General features: G+C 41.8%; 1 long non-coding RNA gene across 1 annotated transcript; it reads left to right on the top strand.

Annotated features, from left to right (window-relative positions):
• The first annotated feature begins 225 nt into the window (after positions 1–225).
• LOC112235676 lies at positions 226–12,283 on the top strand. The gene is made up of 3 exons (XR_002951109.2): positions 226–547; positions 859–1,131; positions 12,227–12,283. It is a non-coding gene; the product is annotated as an uncharacterized LOC112235676 (long non-coding RNA).
• Positions 12,284–14,428: the final 2,145 nt, after the last annotated feature.

The following is a 14,428-nucleotide window of genomic DNA, read 5'->3' as shown; positions in this document are numbered from 1 at the left end:
AGCCAAAGGACGACGATGAAGTCTTGGATATTGTCAGTGTGACCCCGCCCTCCCAGAGGTTAAATGTCAAATCCGTCCCTCCCTCTCCTCCGTCCCTCCCTTCCTCTCTCAGATTGGCGTGTCCTTCCAGCATGTGGAGATGGAGGAGAGGGAGGGACAGATGGAGGAGGAGAGGGAGGGGGGGGGGTTTAGGGATGAAGGGGGGAGGGTGCTGGGTTTTTTCACAACAAGACACTCAGCTGTACTGATGATGATGATGGTGGTAGTATAAAGAAGACTGTGATTTTCTCTGGGGATCAAGATCATGATTCTCAAGGTCAGTCGCTCCAGATGCCTCAAACACACAGCATAATGAACAATGAGAATGACAGTTAAGAGACTAAATTAATGAATGAAGAAAGTTGTCCTGTGTACCAGTCTTTTGTCCTGTACTGATAACACATGGCATGGATAACATAGTGTATGATAAGTGTATCTTTCTTCTGTAGGCCATTGGCATCCTGAGAGAAGCACTAGCTGGGGCTCACTTCAAATCCCTCCAGAACAGGTGAGACACACTCTTATTCTCCATCCATACTGTGTTGAACACAGGAGGCTGGTGGCACCTTCATTGGGGAGGACAGGTTTGTGGTAATGACTGGAGTGGAATCAGTGGAATGGTATCGAATACATCAAACACATGGTTTCCATGGTTTCCAGGTTTGATACCGTTCCATTGACTCCATTCCAGCCATTATTATCCTCCCTTCAGCAGCCTCCACTGGTGTTGAACCACTAACGTTGGTGAAATGTTGTATTCGTCTTTATCTAATAAGCTATTAGATTAATAGTATCAATATGCTCCTGTTGTGTCCCCAGGGAGGTCACAGCCATTATCGTTCACCAGGCTGCCAGCAGCGTCCCCACATCTGACTTCCTCTCCAACACACACACGCTCAGACTGAGAGGCACACACACTCGGGCTTCTCCCATCAGTGTCACTAGCTGAGAGACGGGCAGTAACGAGGGTTTGGCCATGTCTCTCTGGGGTCAAAGTGAACGGTTGGCCAGACAGAAGAACACTATGACCGCAGCAGACAGTGGCCACAACAGCAACAGTCGGACCGCAGCAGGAAGGATTCGACCCCACCAGTGAGGACCATCTGTCTGCAACAGAACAGTTTCACTCTCTCACATTCTCTCTGACTGTTTCCTGTTCTCTCTCCTCTCTCTCTATGTATCACTGTTTCCTGTCCTCTCTCTTCAATCTATATTTATCACTGTTTCCTGTCCTCTCTCCTCTCTCTCTATGTATCATTGTTTCCTGTTCTCTCTCTTCAATCTATATTTCACTGTTTCCTGTCCTCTCTCTTCAATCTATATGTATCACTGTTTCCTGTCCTCTCTCTTCAATCTATATTTCACTGTTTCCTGTCCTCTCTCTTCAATCTATATGTATCACTGTTTCCTGTCCTCTCTCTTCAATCTATATTTATCACTGTTTCCTGTTCTCTCTCTTCAATCTATATTTATCACTGTTTCCTGTCCTCTCTCTTCAATCTATATTTATCACTGTTTCCTGTCCTCTCTCTTCAATCTATATTTATCACTGTTTCCTGTCCTCTCTCTTCAATCTATATTTATCACTGTTTCCTGTCCTCTCTCTTCAATCTATATTTATCACTGTTTCCTGTTCTCTCTCTTCAATCTATATTTATCACTGTTTCCTGTCCTCTCTCTTCAATCTATATTTATCACTGTTTCCTGTCCTCTCTCTTCAATCTATATTTATCACTGTTTCCTGTTCTCTCTCCTCTCTATATATGTATCACTGTTTCCTGTCCTCTCTCTTCAATCTATATTTATCACTGTTTCCTGTTCTCTCTCCTCTCTATATATGTATCACTGTTTCCTGTCCTCTCTCTTCAATCTATATGTATCACTGCTTCCTGTTCTCTCTCTTCAATCTATATTTATCACTGTTTCCTGTTCTCTCTCTTCAATCTATATTTATCACTGTTTCCTGTTCTCTCTCTTCAATCTATATTTATCACTGTTTCCTGTTCTCTCTCTTCAATCTATATTTCACTGTTTCCTGTTCTCTCTCTTCAATCTATATTTATCACTGTTTCCTGTTCTCTCTCTTCAATCTATATTTCACTGTTTCCTGTTCTCTCTCTTCAATCTATATTTATCACTGTTTCCTGTTCTCTCTCTTCAATCTATATGTATCACTGTTTCCTGTTCTCTCTTATTTATCACTGTTTCCTGTCCTCTCTCTTCAATCTATATTTATCACTGTTTCCTGTTCTCTCTCCTCTCTCTCTATGTATCACTGTTTCCTGTTCTCTCTCCTCTCTCTCTATGTATCACTGTTTCCTGTTCTCTCTCTTCAATCTATATTTATCACTGTTTCCTGTTCTCTCTCTTCAATCTATATGTATCACTGTTTCCTGTTCTCTCTCCTCTCTCTATGTATCACTGTTTCCTGTTCTCTCTCTTCAATCTATATTTATCACTGTTTCCTGTCCTCTCTCCTCTCTCTCTATGTATCACTGTTTCCTGTTCTCTCTCTTCAATCTATATTTATCACTGTTTCCTGTCCTCTCTCTTCAATCTATATTTATCACTGTTTCCTGTCCTCTCTCCTCTCTCTCTATGTATCATTGTTTCCTGTTCTCTCTCTTCAATCTATATTTCACTGTTTCCTGTCCTCTCTCTTCAATCTATATGTATCACTGTTTCCTGTCCTCTCTCTTCAATCTATATTTATCACTGTTTCCTGTTCTCTCTCTTCAATCTATATTTATCACTGTTTCCTGTCCTCTCTCTTCAATCTATATTTATCACTGTTTCCTGTTCTCTCTCTTCAATCTATATGTATCACTGTTTCCTGTCCTCTCTCTTCAATCTATATTTATCACTGTTTCCTGTCCTCTCTCTTCAATCTATATTTATCACTGTTTCCTGTCCTCTCTCTTCAATCTATATTTATCACTGTTTCCTGTCCTCTCTCTTCAATCTATATTTATCACTGTTTCCTGTCCTCTCTCTTCAATCTATATTTATCACTGTTTCCTGTCCTCTCTCTTCAATCTATATTTATCACTGTTTCCTGTTCTCTCTCTTCAATCTATATTTATCACTGTTTCCTGTTCTCTCTCCTCTCTATATATGTATCACTGTTTCCTGTCCTCTCTCTTCAATCTATATTTATCACTGTTTCCTGTTCTCTCTCCTCTCTATATATGTATCACTGTTTCCTGTCCTCTCTTATTTATCACTGTTTCCTGTTCTCTCTCTTCAATCTATATGTATCACTGTTTCCTGTTCTCTCTCTTCAATCTATATTTATCACTGTTTCCTGTTCTCTCTCTTCAATCTATATTTATCACTGTTTCCTGTTCTCTCTCTTCAATCTATATTTATCACTGTTTCCTGTTCTCTCTCTTCAATCTATATTTATCACTGTTTCCTGTTCTCTCTCTTCAATCTATATGTATCAGTTTCCTGTTCTCTCTCTTCAATCTATATTTATCACTGTTTCCTGTCCTCTCTCTTCAATCTATATTTATCACTGTTTCCTGTTCTCTCTCTTCAATCTATATTTATCACTGTTTCCTGTTCTCTCTCTTCAATCTATATTTCACTGTTTCCTGTTCTCTCTCTTCAATCTATATTTATCACTGTTTCCTGTTCTCTCTCTTCAATCTATATTTCACTGTTTCCTGTTCTCTCTCTTCAATCTATATTTATCACTGTTTCCTGTTCTCTCTCTTCAATCTATATGTATCACTGTTTCCTGTTCTCTCTCCTCTCTCTCTATGTATCACTGTTTCCTGTTCTCTCTCCTCTCTCTCTATGTATCACTGTTTCCTGTTCTCTCTCCTCTCTCTCTATGTATCACTGTTTCCTGTTCTCTCTCTTCAATCTATATGTATCACTGTTTCCTGTTCTCTCTCCTCTCTCTATGTATCACTGTTTCCTGTTCTCTCTCCTCTCTCTCTATGTATCACTGTTTCCTGTTCTCTCTCCTCTCTCTCTATGTATCACTGTTTCCTGTTCTCTCTCTTCAATCTATATTTATCACTGTTTCCTGTTCTCTCTCTTCAATCTATATGTATCACTGTTTCCTGTCCTCTCTTATTTATCACTGTTTCCTGTCCTCTCTCTTCAATCTATATTTATCACTGTTTCCTGTTCTCTCTCTTCAATCTATATTTATCACTGTTTCCTGTCCTCTCTCTTCAATCTATATGTATCACTGTTTCCTGTTCTCTCTCCTCTCTATATATTTATCACTGTTTCCTGTCCTCTCACCTCTCTATATATTTATCACTGTTTCCTGTTCTCTCTCTTCAATCTATATTTATCACTGTTTCCTGTTCTCTCTCCTCTCTATATATTTATCACTGTTTCCTGTTCTCTCTCTTCAATCTATATGTATCACTGTTTCCTGTTCTCTCTCCTCTCTATATATTTATCACTGTTTCCTGTTCTCTCTCCTCTCTCTCTATGTATCACTGTTTCCTGTTCTCTCTCCTCTCTATATATTTATCACTGTTTCCTGTCCTCTCTCCTCTCTATATATTTATCACTGTTTCCTGTTCTCTCTCTTCAATCTATATGTATCACTGTTTCCTGTTCTCTCTCTTCAATCTATATTTATCACTGTTTCCTGTCCTCTCTCTTCAATCTATATTTATCACTGTTTCCTGTTCTCTCTCCTCTCTCTCTATGTATCACTGTTTCCTGTTCTCTCTCTTCAATCTATATTTATCACTGTTTCCTGTCCTCTCTCTTCAATCTATATTTATCACTGTTTCCTGTTCTCTCTCCTCTCTCTATATTTATCACTGTTTCCTGTCCTCTCTCTTCAATCTATATGTATCACTGTTTCCTGTTCTCTCTCCTCTCTATATATTTATCACTGTTTCCTGTCCTCTCTCCTCTCTATATATTTATCACTGTTTCCTGTTCTCTCTCCTCTCTCTCTATGTATCACTGTTTCCTGTTCTCTCTCTTCAATCTATATTTATCACTGTTTCCTGTTCTCTCTCCTCTCTATATATTTATCACTGTTTCCTGTTCTCTCTCCTCTCTATATATGTATCACTGTTTCCTGTTCTCTCTCTTCAATCTATATGTATCACTGTTTCCTGTTCTCTCTCTTCAATCTATATTTCACTGTTTCCTGTTCTCTCTCCTCTCTATATATTTATCACTGTTTCCTGTTCTCTCTCTTCAATCTATATTTCACTGTTTCCTGTTCTCTCTCCTCTCTATATATGTATCACTGTTTCCTGTCCTCTCTCCTCTCTATATATTTATCACTGTTTCCTGTTCTCTCTCCTCTCTCTCTATGTATCACTGTTTCCTGTTCTCTCTCTTCAATCTATATGTATCACTGTTTCCTGTTCTCTCTCTTCAATCTATATTTATCACTGTTTCCTGTTCTCTCTCTTCAATCTATATTTATCACTGTTTCCTGTCCTCTCTCATCAATCTGTATGTATCACTGTTTCCTGTTCTCTCTCCTCTCTATATATTTATCACTGTTTCCTGTTCTCTCTCCTCTCTCTCTATGTATCACTGTTTCCTGTTCTCTCTCTTCAATCTATATGTATCACTGTTTCCTGTTCTCTCTCTTCAATCTATATTTATCACTGTTTCCTGTCCTCTCTCATCAATCTGTATGTATCACTGTTTCCTGTTCTCTCTCCTCTCTATATATTTATCACTGTTTCCTGTTCTCTCTCCTCTCTCTCTATGTATCACTGTTTCCTGTTCTCTCTCCTCTCTATATATTTATCACTGTTTCCTGTTCTCTCTCCTCTCTCTCTATGTATCACTGTTTCCTGTTCTCTCTCTTCAATCTATATTTCACTGTTTCTTGTTCTCTCTCTTCAATCTATATGTATCACTGTTTCCTGTTCTCTCTCTTCAATCTATATTTCACTGTTTCCTGTTCTCTCTCCTCTCTCTCTATGTATCACTGTTTCCTGTTCTCTCTCTTCAATCTATATTTATCACTGTTTCCTGTCCTCTCTCATCAATCTGTATGTATCACTGTTTCCTGTTCTCTCTCCTCTCTATATATTTATCACTGTTTCCTGTCCTCTCTCATCAATCTGTATGTATCACTGTTTCCTGTTCTCTCTCCTCTCTATATATTTATCACTGTTTCCTGTTCTCTCTCCTCTCTCTCTATGTATCACTGTTTCCTGTTCTCTCTCTTCAATCTATATTTCACTGTTTCCTGTTCTCTCTCTTCAATCTATATGTATCACTGTTTCCTGTTCTCTCTCTTCAATCTATATTTCACTGTTTCCTGTTCTCTCTCTTCAATCTATATGTATCACTGTTTCCTGTTCTCTCTCTTCAATCTATATTTCACTGTTTCCTGTTCTCTCTCTTCAATCTATATTTATCACTGTTTCCTGTTCTCTCTCTTCAATCTATATTTATCACTGTTTCCTGTTCTCTCTCTTCAATCTATATGTATCACTGTTTCCTGTTCTCTCTCTTCAATCTATATTTATCACTGTTTCCTGTCCTCTCTCATCAATCTGTATGTATCACTGTTTCCTGTTCTCTCTCCTCTCTATATATTTATCACTGTTTCCTGTTCTCTCTCCTCTCTCTCTATGTATCACTGTTTCCTGTTCTCTCTCCTCTCTATATATTTATCACTGTTTCCTGTTCTCTCTCCTCTCTCTCTATGTATCACTGTTTCCTGTTCTCTCTCTTCAATCTATATTTCACTGTTTCCTGTTCTCTCTCTTCAATCTATATGTATCACTGTTTCCTGTTCTCTCTCTTCAATCTATATTTCACTGTTTCCTGTCCTCTCTCTTCAATCTATATTTATCACTGTTTCCTGTTCTCTCTCCTCTCTATATATTTATCACTGTTTCCTGTCCTCTCTCTTCAATCTATATGTATCACTGTTTCCTGTCCTCTCTTATTTATCACTGTTTCCTGTTCTCTCTCTTCAATCTATATTTATCACTGTTTCCTGTCCTCTCTCTTCAATCTATATTTATCACTGTTTCCTGTTCTCTCTCTTCAATCTATATTTATCACTGTTTCCTGTTCTCTCTCTTCAATCTATATTTATCACTGTTTCCTGTCCTCTCTCTTCAATCTATATTTATCACTGTTTCCTGTTCTCTCTCCTCTCTATATATTTATCACTGTTTCCTGTTCTCTCTCTTCAATCTATATTTATCACTGTTTCCTGTTCTCTCTCTTCAATCTATATTTATCACTGTTTCCTGTCCTCTCTCTTCAATCTATATTTATCACTGTTTCCTGTTCTCTCTCTTCAATCTATATTTATCACTGTTTCCTGTCCTCTCTCTTCAATCTATATTTATCACTGTTTCCTGTTCTCTCTCTTCAATCTATATTTATCACTGTTTCCTGTCCTCTCTCTTCAATCTATATTTATCACTGTTTCCTGTTCTCTCTCTTCAATCTATATTTCACTGTTTCCTGTTCTCTCTCTTCAATCTATATGTATCACTGTTTCCTGTTCTCTCTCTTCAATCTATATTTCACTGTTTCCTGTTCTCTCTCTTCAATCTATATTTATCACTGTTTCCTGTTCTCTCTCTTCAATCTATATTTATCACTGTTTCCTGTTCTCTCTCTTCAATCTATATGTATCACTGTTTCCTGTTCTCTCTCTTCAATCTATATTTATCACTGTTTCCTGTCCTCTCTCATCAATCTGTATGTATCACTGTTTCCTGTTCTCTCTCCTCTCTATATATTTATCACTGTTTCCTGTTCTCTCTCCTCTCTCTCTATGTATCACTGTTTCCTGTTCTCTCTCCTCTCTATATATTTATCACTGTTTCCTGTTCTCTCTCCTCTCTCTCTATGTATCACTGTTTCCTGTTCTCTCTCTTCAATCTATATTTCACTGTTTCCTGTTCTCTCTTTCAATCTATATGTATCACTGTTTCCTGTTCTCTCTCTTCAATCTATATTTCACTGTTTCCTGTCCTCTCTCTTCAATCTATATTTATCACTGTTTCCTGTTCTCTCTCCTCTCTATATATTTATCACTGTTTCCTGTCCTCTCTCTTCAATCTATATGTATCACTGTTTCCTGTCCTCTCTTATTTATCACTGTTTCCTGTTCTCTCTCTTCAATCTATATTTATCACTGTTTCCTGTCCTCTCTCTTCAATCTATATTTATCACTGTTTCCTGTTCTCTCTCTTCAATCTATATTTATCACTGTTTCCTGTTCTCTCTCTTCAATCTATATTTATCACTGTTTCCTGTCCTCTCTCTTCAATCTATATTTATCACTGTTTCCTGTTCTCTCTCCTCTCTATATATTTATCACTGTTTCCTGTTCTCTCTCTTCAATCTATATTTATCACTGTTTCCTGTTCTCTCTCTTCAATCTATATTTATCACTGTTTCCTGTCCTCTCTCTTCAATCTATATTTATCACTGTTTCCTGTTCTCTCTCTTCAATCTATATGTATCACTGTTTCCTGTTCTCTCTCTTCAATCTATATTTATCACTGTTTCCTGTCCTCTCTCTTCAATCTATATTTATCACTGTTTCCTGTTCTCTCTCTTCAATCTATATTTATCACTGTTTCCTGTTCCCTCTCTTCAATCTATATTTATCACTGTTTCCTGTCCTCTCTCTTCAATCTATATTTATCACTGTTTCCTGTTCTCTCTCCTCTCTCTCTATTAATCTTCCACTTCTCTCCAGCTCTGTCTCATCCATTTTCTAGAGAAAGAGAAATCAGTCTTTACAGAGAGGATATATAATCACATCCTTTAGCTATTAATGGCTCATGGACATACAAAACCAACTGGTTTCAACCAGTTTAACTGACAGTTCAAACCACTAGTCTGTTACTTTTCACATCTCAGTATCATGAAGTAGAATCAAGTAGAACAGACAACACTAATATCTGGGTGGAATTCAGGATTGCACAACTTTCTGTTGTGGGTCTGTGAGTCCGTGTTGGTTGGGGATTTTAGGGAGGTGTGCGGTCGGGCTGTGGGTCCGTGTTGGTTGGGGATTTTAGGGAGATGTGCGGTCGGGCTGTGGGTCCGTGTTGGTTGGGGGTTTTAGGGAGGTGTGCGGTCGGGCTGTGGGTCCGCGTTGGTTGGGGATTTTAGGGAGGGTGCGGTTGGGCTCTGGGTCCGCGTTAGATGGGGATTTTAGGGAGGTGTGCGGTCGGGCTGTGGGTCCGTGTTGGTTGAGGATTTTAGGGAGGTGTGCGGTCGGGCTGTGGGTCCGTGTTGGTTGAGGATTTTAGGGAGGTGTGCGGTCGGGCTGTTGGTCTGCGGGTCCGCGTTGGTTTGAGGATTTTAGGGAGGTGTGCGGTCGGGCTCTGGGTCTGCGTTAGATGGGGATTTTAGGGAGGTGTGCGGTCGGGCTGTGGGTCCGCGTTGGTTGAGGATTTTAGGGAGGTGTGCGGTCGGGGTGTTGGTCCGTGGGTCCGCGTTGGTTGAGGATTTTAGGGAGGTGTGCGGTCGCGGTGTTGGTCCACGGGTCCAGGTTGGTTGGGGATTTTAGGGAGATGTGCGGTCGGGCTGTGGGTCCGTGTTGGTTGGGGATTTTAGGGAGGTGTGCGGTCGGGCTGTGGGTCTGTGTTGGTTGGGGATTTTAGGGAGGTGTGCGGTCGGGCTGTGGATCCGTGTTGGTTGGGGATTTTAGGGAGGTGTGCGGTCGGGCTGTGGGTCCGCGTTGGTTGGGGATTTTAGGGAGGTGTGCGGTTGGGCTCTGGGTCCGCGTTAGATGGGGATTTTAGGGAGGTGTGCGGTCGGGCTGTGGGTCCGCGTTGGTTGAGGATTTTAGGGTGGTGTGCGGTCGGTCTGTTGCTCCGCGGGTCCGCGTTAGTTGAGGATTTTAGGGAGGTGTGCGGTCGGGGTGTTGGTCCACGGGTCCGCGTTGGTTGGGGATTTTAGGGAGGTGTGCGGTCGGGCTGTGGGTCCGCGTTGGTTGGGGATTTTAGGGAGGTGTGCGGTCGGGCTGTGGGTCCCCCACCGACGATAGTCACAGAGCCAGATAGATGTCACAATAACACCACCAGACTCTGTTCTACACAATATATTTATTTCTGTACATTCCATAACATTGTTCCCTACTGAAGACCATGCTGAGGATCACTCATAACATACCTGGCTGAGGATCACTCATAACATACCTGGCTGAGGATCACTCATAACATACCTGGCTGAGGATCACTCATAACATACCTGGCTGAGGATCACTCATAACATACCTGGCTGAGGATCACTCATAACATACCTGGCTGAGGATCACTCATAACATACCTGGCTGAGGATCACTCATAACATACCTGGCTGAGGATCACTCATAACATACCTGGCTGAGGATCACTCATAACATACCTGGCTGAGGATCACTTATAACATACCTGACATAGCCGTTTCTGTAATAATCTGTTTCAGTTTGTTTACCTGACAGTCTGACTAATGTACTTTATCCACTGACTTAATCACAGCTGGGCTCAGTCTGGCCCCTCTAAACCACCACACAACGTGAGATCAACATTGTATTGAACATTGTAGTTCTCATAGGTTGTCTGGTGTCCTCTTTCTCACCTTTATACAGGGATTGTGTGTGTTCAAGTATTGTCTGTCTGACAATCACGGGAGAGATGAAGTGTTTTACTCTTAAGGTGAAAGAATGAAAATCCCTTTGAATGTGATCCATATTGGATGTTGTGTACATGGTTGGTGGAGATTTAGCTTGTGTTGGAGTGAATATGATATGGGGCGGCAGGTAGCCTAGTGGTTAGAGTGTTATGCCAGTAACCGAAAGGTTTCTGGATCGAATCCCTGAGCTGACAAGGTAAAAATTTGTCGTTCTGCCCCTGGACGAGGCAGTTAACCCACTGTTCGCCGGTAGGCCGTCATTGTAAAGAAGAATTTGTTCTTAACTGACTCGCCTAGTTAAATCAAATAAAAAAAGATTTTTCTTTATGAATCTCGTTAGTAGTGTGTGGTGTTCTCACTGTAAACTGAGTGGCCACCTTGCCTGTTTAACCAAACCTCAGTCTAAACTGACTGGCCACCTTGCCTGTTTAACCAAACCTCAGTCTAAACTGAGTGGCCACCTTGCCTGTTTAACCAAACCTCAGTCTAAACTGACTGGCCACCTTGCCTGTTTAACCAAACCTCAGTCTAAACTGACTGGCCACCTTGCCTGTTTAACCAAACCTCAGTCTAAACTGACTGGCCACCTTGCCTGTTTAACCAAACCTCAGTCTAAACTGAGTGGCCACCTTGCCTGTTTAACCAAACCTCAGTCTAAACTGAGTGGCCACCTTGCCTGTTTAACCAAACCTCAGTCTAAACTGAGTGGCCACCTTGCCTGTTTAACCAAACCTCAGTCTAAACTGAGTGGCCACCTTGCCTGTTTAACCAAACCTCAGTCTAAACTGACTGGCCACCTTGCCTGTTTAAACAAACCTCAGTCTAAACTGACTGGCCACCTTGCCTGTTTAAACAAACCTCAGTCTAAACTGACTGGCCACCTTGCCTGTTTAAACAAACCTCAGTCTAAACTGACTGGCCACCTTGCCTGTTTAACCAAACCTCAGTCTAAACTGACTGGCCACCTTGCCTGTTTGACCAAACCTCAGTCTAAACTAAGCGGTCACCTCGTCTGTTTAACCAAACCTCCGTCACCGACACACAGGACTGAGTGATCTCGCTCTCTGAGGCTGACATGAGTACGGTCTTTAATCAGGTCAACACCCACAAGGCCGTTGGGCCAGACATTATTCCAGGGTGTGTTCTCAGAGCATGTTCAGAACAGCTGGCAGGCATATTCACAGTCATTTTCAACCTCTCCTTGTCCCAGTCTGTAATCCCCACATCTTAAGCTGACCACCATCATTCCTGTTCCCAAGACCTCTAAGGCTTCAGGCCATATTGACTACCACCCTGTAGCCCTCACTTCTGTAATCATCAAGGTCTTTGAGAGGCTGGTAATGGTACACATCAACTCCACCATCCCAGACACACTAGACCCACTCTAACTTGCATACTGTCCCAACAGATCCATAGACAACGCAAACTCAATTGCTCTCCACACTGCCCTCACCCACATAGATAAGAGGAATACCTATGGGAGAATAATGTTCATTGCTTACAGCTCAGCGTTCAACGCCGTTGTCCCATCCAAGCTCGTCACCAAGCTTATTTTATTTTTTATTTCACCTTTATTTAGAACCCTGGGACTAAACACCTCCCTCTGCAACTGGATCCTGGACCTCTTGACGGGCCGACCCCAGGCAGTGAGGGTAGGCAACATCACCTCCGCCACACTGACCCTCAACACGGGGGCCCCACAGGGTTGTGCGGTTAGTCCCCTCCTGTACTCCCTGTACACCTACGACTCCAACACCATCATCAAGTTTGCTGACGATGCGACGGTGGTAGGACTCATCACCGGCGATGGTGAGACAGACTACAGGAAGGATGTAAGAGACCTGACAGTGTGAGGGCGGAACAACAACATTTCCCTCAATGTCAGTAAGACCAAGGAGCTGATCGTGGACGACAGGAAACGGAGGGCCGAGCCACGCCCCCATCCACATCGACAGGGCTGCAGGGGAGCGGATCGAGAGCTTCGAGTTCCTCTGTGTCCAAATCACTTAGGACTTAAAATGGTCCACACACGTGCACATAGTCGTGCAGAAGACGCGACAGCGTCTCTTCCCCCTCAGGAGGTTGAAAAGGTTTGGCATGGGCCCTCTGATCCTCAAAAAGTTATACAGCTGCACCATTGAGAGCATCTTGGCTGGCTGCATCACTGCTTGCTATGGCAACAGCACCGTCCTTCATTGTATGGCGCTGCAGTAGGTGGTGCAGACAATCCAGTACATCACTGGGGCTGAGCTCCCTGCCATCCGGAACCTCTATACCAGGCGGTGTGAAAGGAAGGCCCAGAAAATCATTAAAGACTCCAGCCACCAAAGCCATAGACTGTTCTTTCTGCTTCCGCAACGCAAGTGGTACCGGTGCATCAAGACACGAGCAGCCTCCTGAACAGCTTCAATCCCCAAGCCATCAGATTAATAAACAGCTTCTACTCTACACACATACACACATCCACTTACATACAATCATCATATGCACTGCTGCTACTCTGTTTATCATATATCCTGATGCCTAGTCACCTTACCACTATACAGTGCATTTAGAAAGTAGGGATACTAGAGTGATAGAGGTAGATATGTATAGAGGTAAGGTTACTATATAGAGGGTCAGTACCATATTTACAATGTACAGGGATACTAGAGTGATAGAGGTAGATATGTATAGGGGTAAGGTTACTATATAGAGGGTCAGTACCATATTAACAATGTACAGGGATACTAGAGTGATAGAGGTAGATATGTACAGTACATTCAAAAACTATTGACTCCTTTTTGCACTGTCACAGGACTCACTCACGCACACTGACACTCCAACACACACACACACACACACATTTATATGGACTCTACCCACATACAAACACCCACTTACGTACAAATCATAATATACACTGCTGCTACTCTTGATGCCTAGTCACTTTACCCCTATACAGTGCATTCATAAAGTATTCAGACCCCTTCCCCTTTTCCACATTTTGTTATGTTACAGCCTTATTCTAAAATGGATTAAATGTATGTTTTTCCTCATCAAACTACACACAATAGCCCATAAGCGAAAACAGGTTTTTAGAAATGTTTGCAAATGTATTACAAATAAAAAAAACAGAAATACCTTATTTACATAACTATTCAGACCCTTTGCTATGAGACTGGAGTTGAGCTCCGGTGCCTCCTGTTTCCGTTGATCATCCTTGAGATGTTTCGACAACTTGGTTGGAGTCCACTTGGTGGTAAATGCAATTGATTGGACATGATTTGGAAAGGCACACACCTGTCGATATAAGGTCCAGTAGTTGACAGTGCATGTCAGGTGGTGTCATAGGAAGGCCCTAAAAATTGTAAAAGACCCCCAGCCACCCCAGTCATAGACTGTTCTCTCTACTACCGCATGGGAAGCAGTACCGGAGCACCAGGTCTAGGTCCAAGAGGCTTCTCGACAGCTTTTACCCCCAAGCCATAAGACTCCTGAACAGGTAATCAAATGGCTACCCGGACTATTTGCATTGTGTGCCCCCCCCAACCCCTCTTTTACGCTGCTGCTACTCTCTGTTTATCATATATACATAGTCCCTTTAACTATACATTCATGTACATACTACCTCAATCAGCCCGACTAACCGGTGCCTGTATATAGCCTCACTACTGTATATAGCCTCACTACTGTATATAGCCTCACTACTGTTATTACTCACTGTCTTGTTACTGTTGTTTTTATTTATTACTTATCTATTGTTCACCTAATACCTTTTTTTCTTTCTTAAAAATTGCAC

This window comes from Oncorhynchus tshawytscha, linkage group LG10 (genome assembly GCF_018296145.1).
Source record: "Oncorhynchus tshawytscha isolate Ot180627B linkage group LG10, Otsh_v2.0, whole genome shotgun sequence".
NCBI lineage: Eukaryota > Metazoa > Chordata > Actinopteri > Salmoniformes > Salmonidae > Oncorhynchus > Oncorhynchus tshawytscha.
The sequence above is the reverse complement of the archived record's forward strand: the minus strand, read 5'-3'. Positions and strand labels throughout refer to the sequence as shown.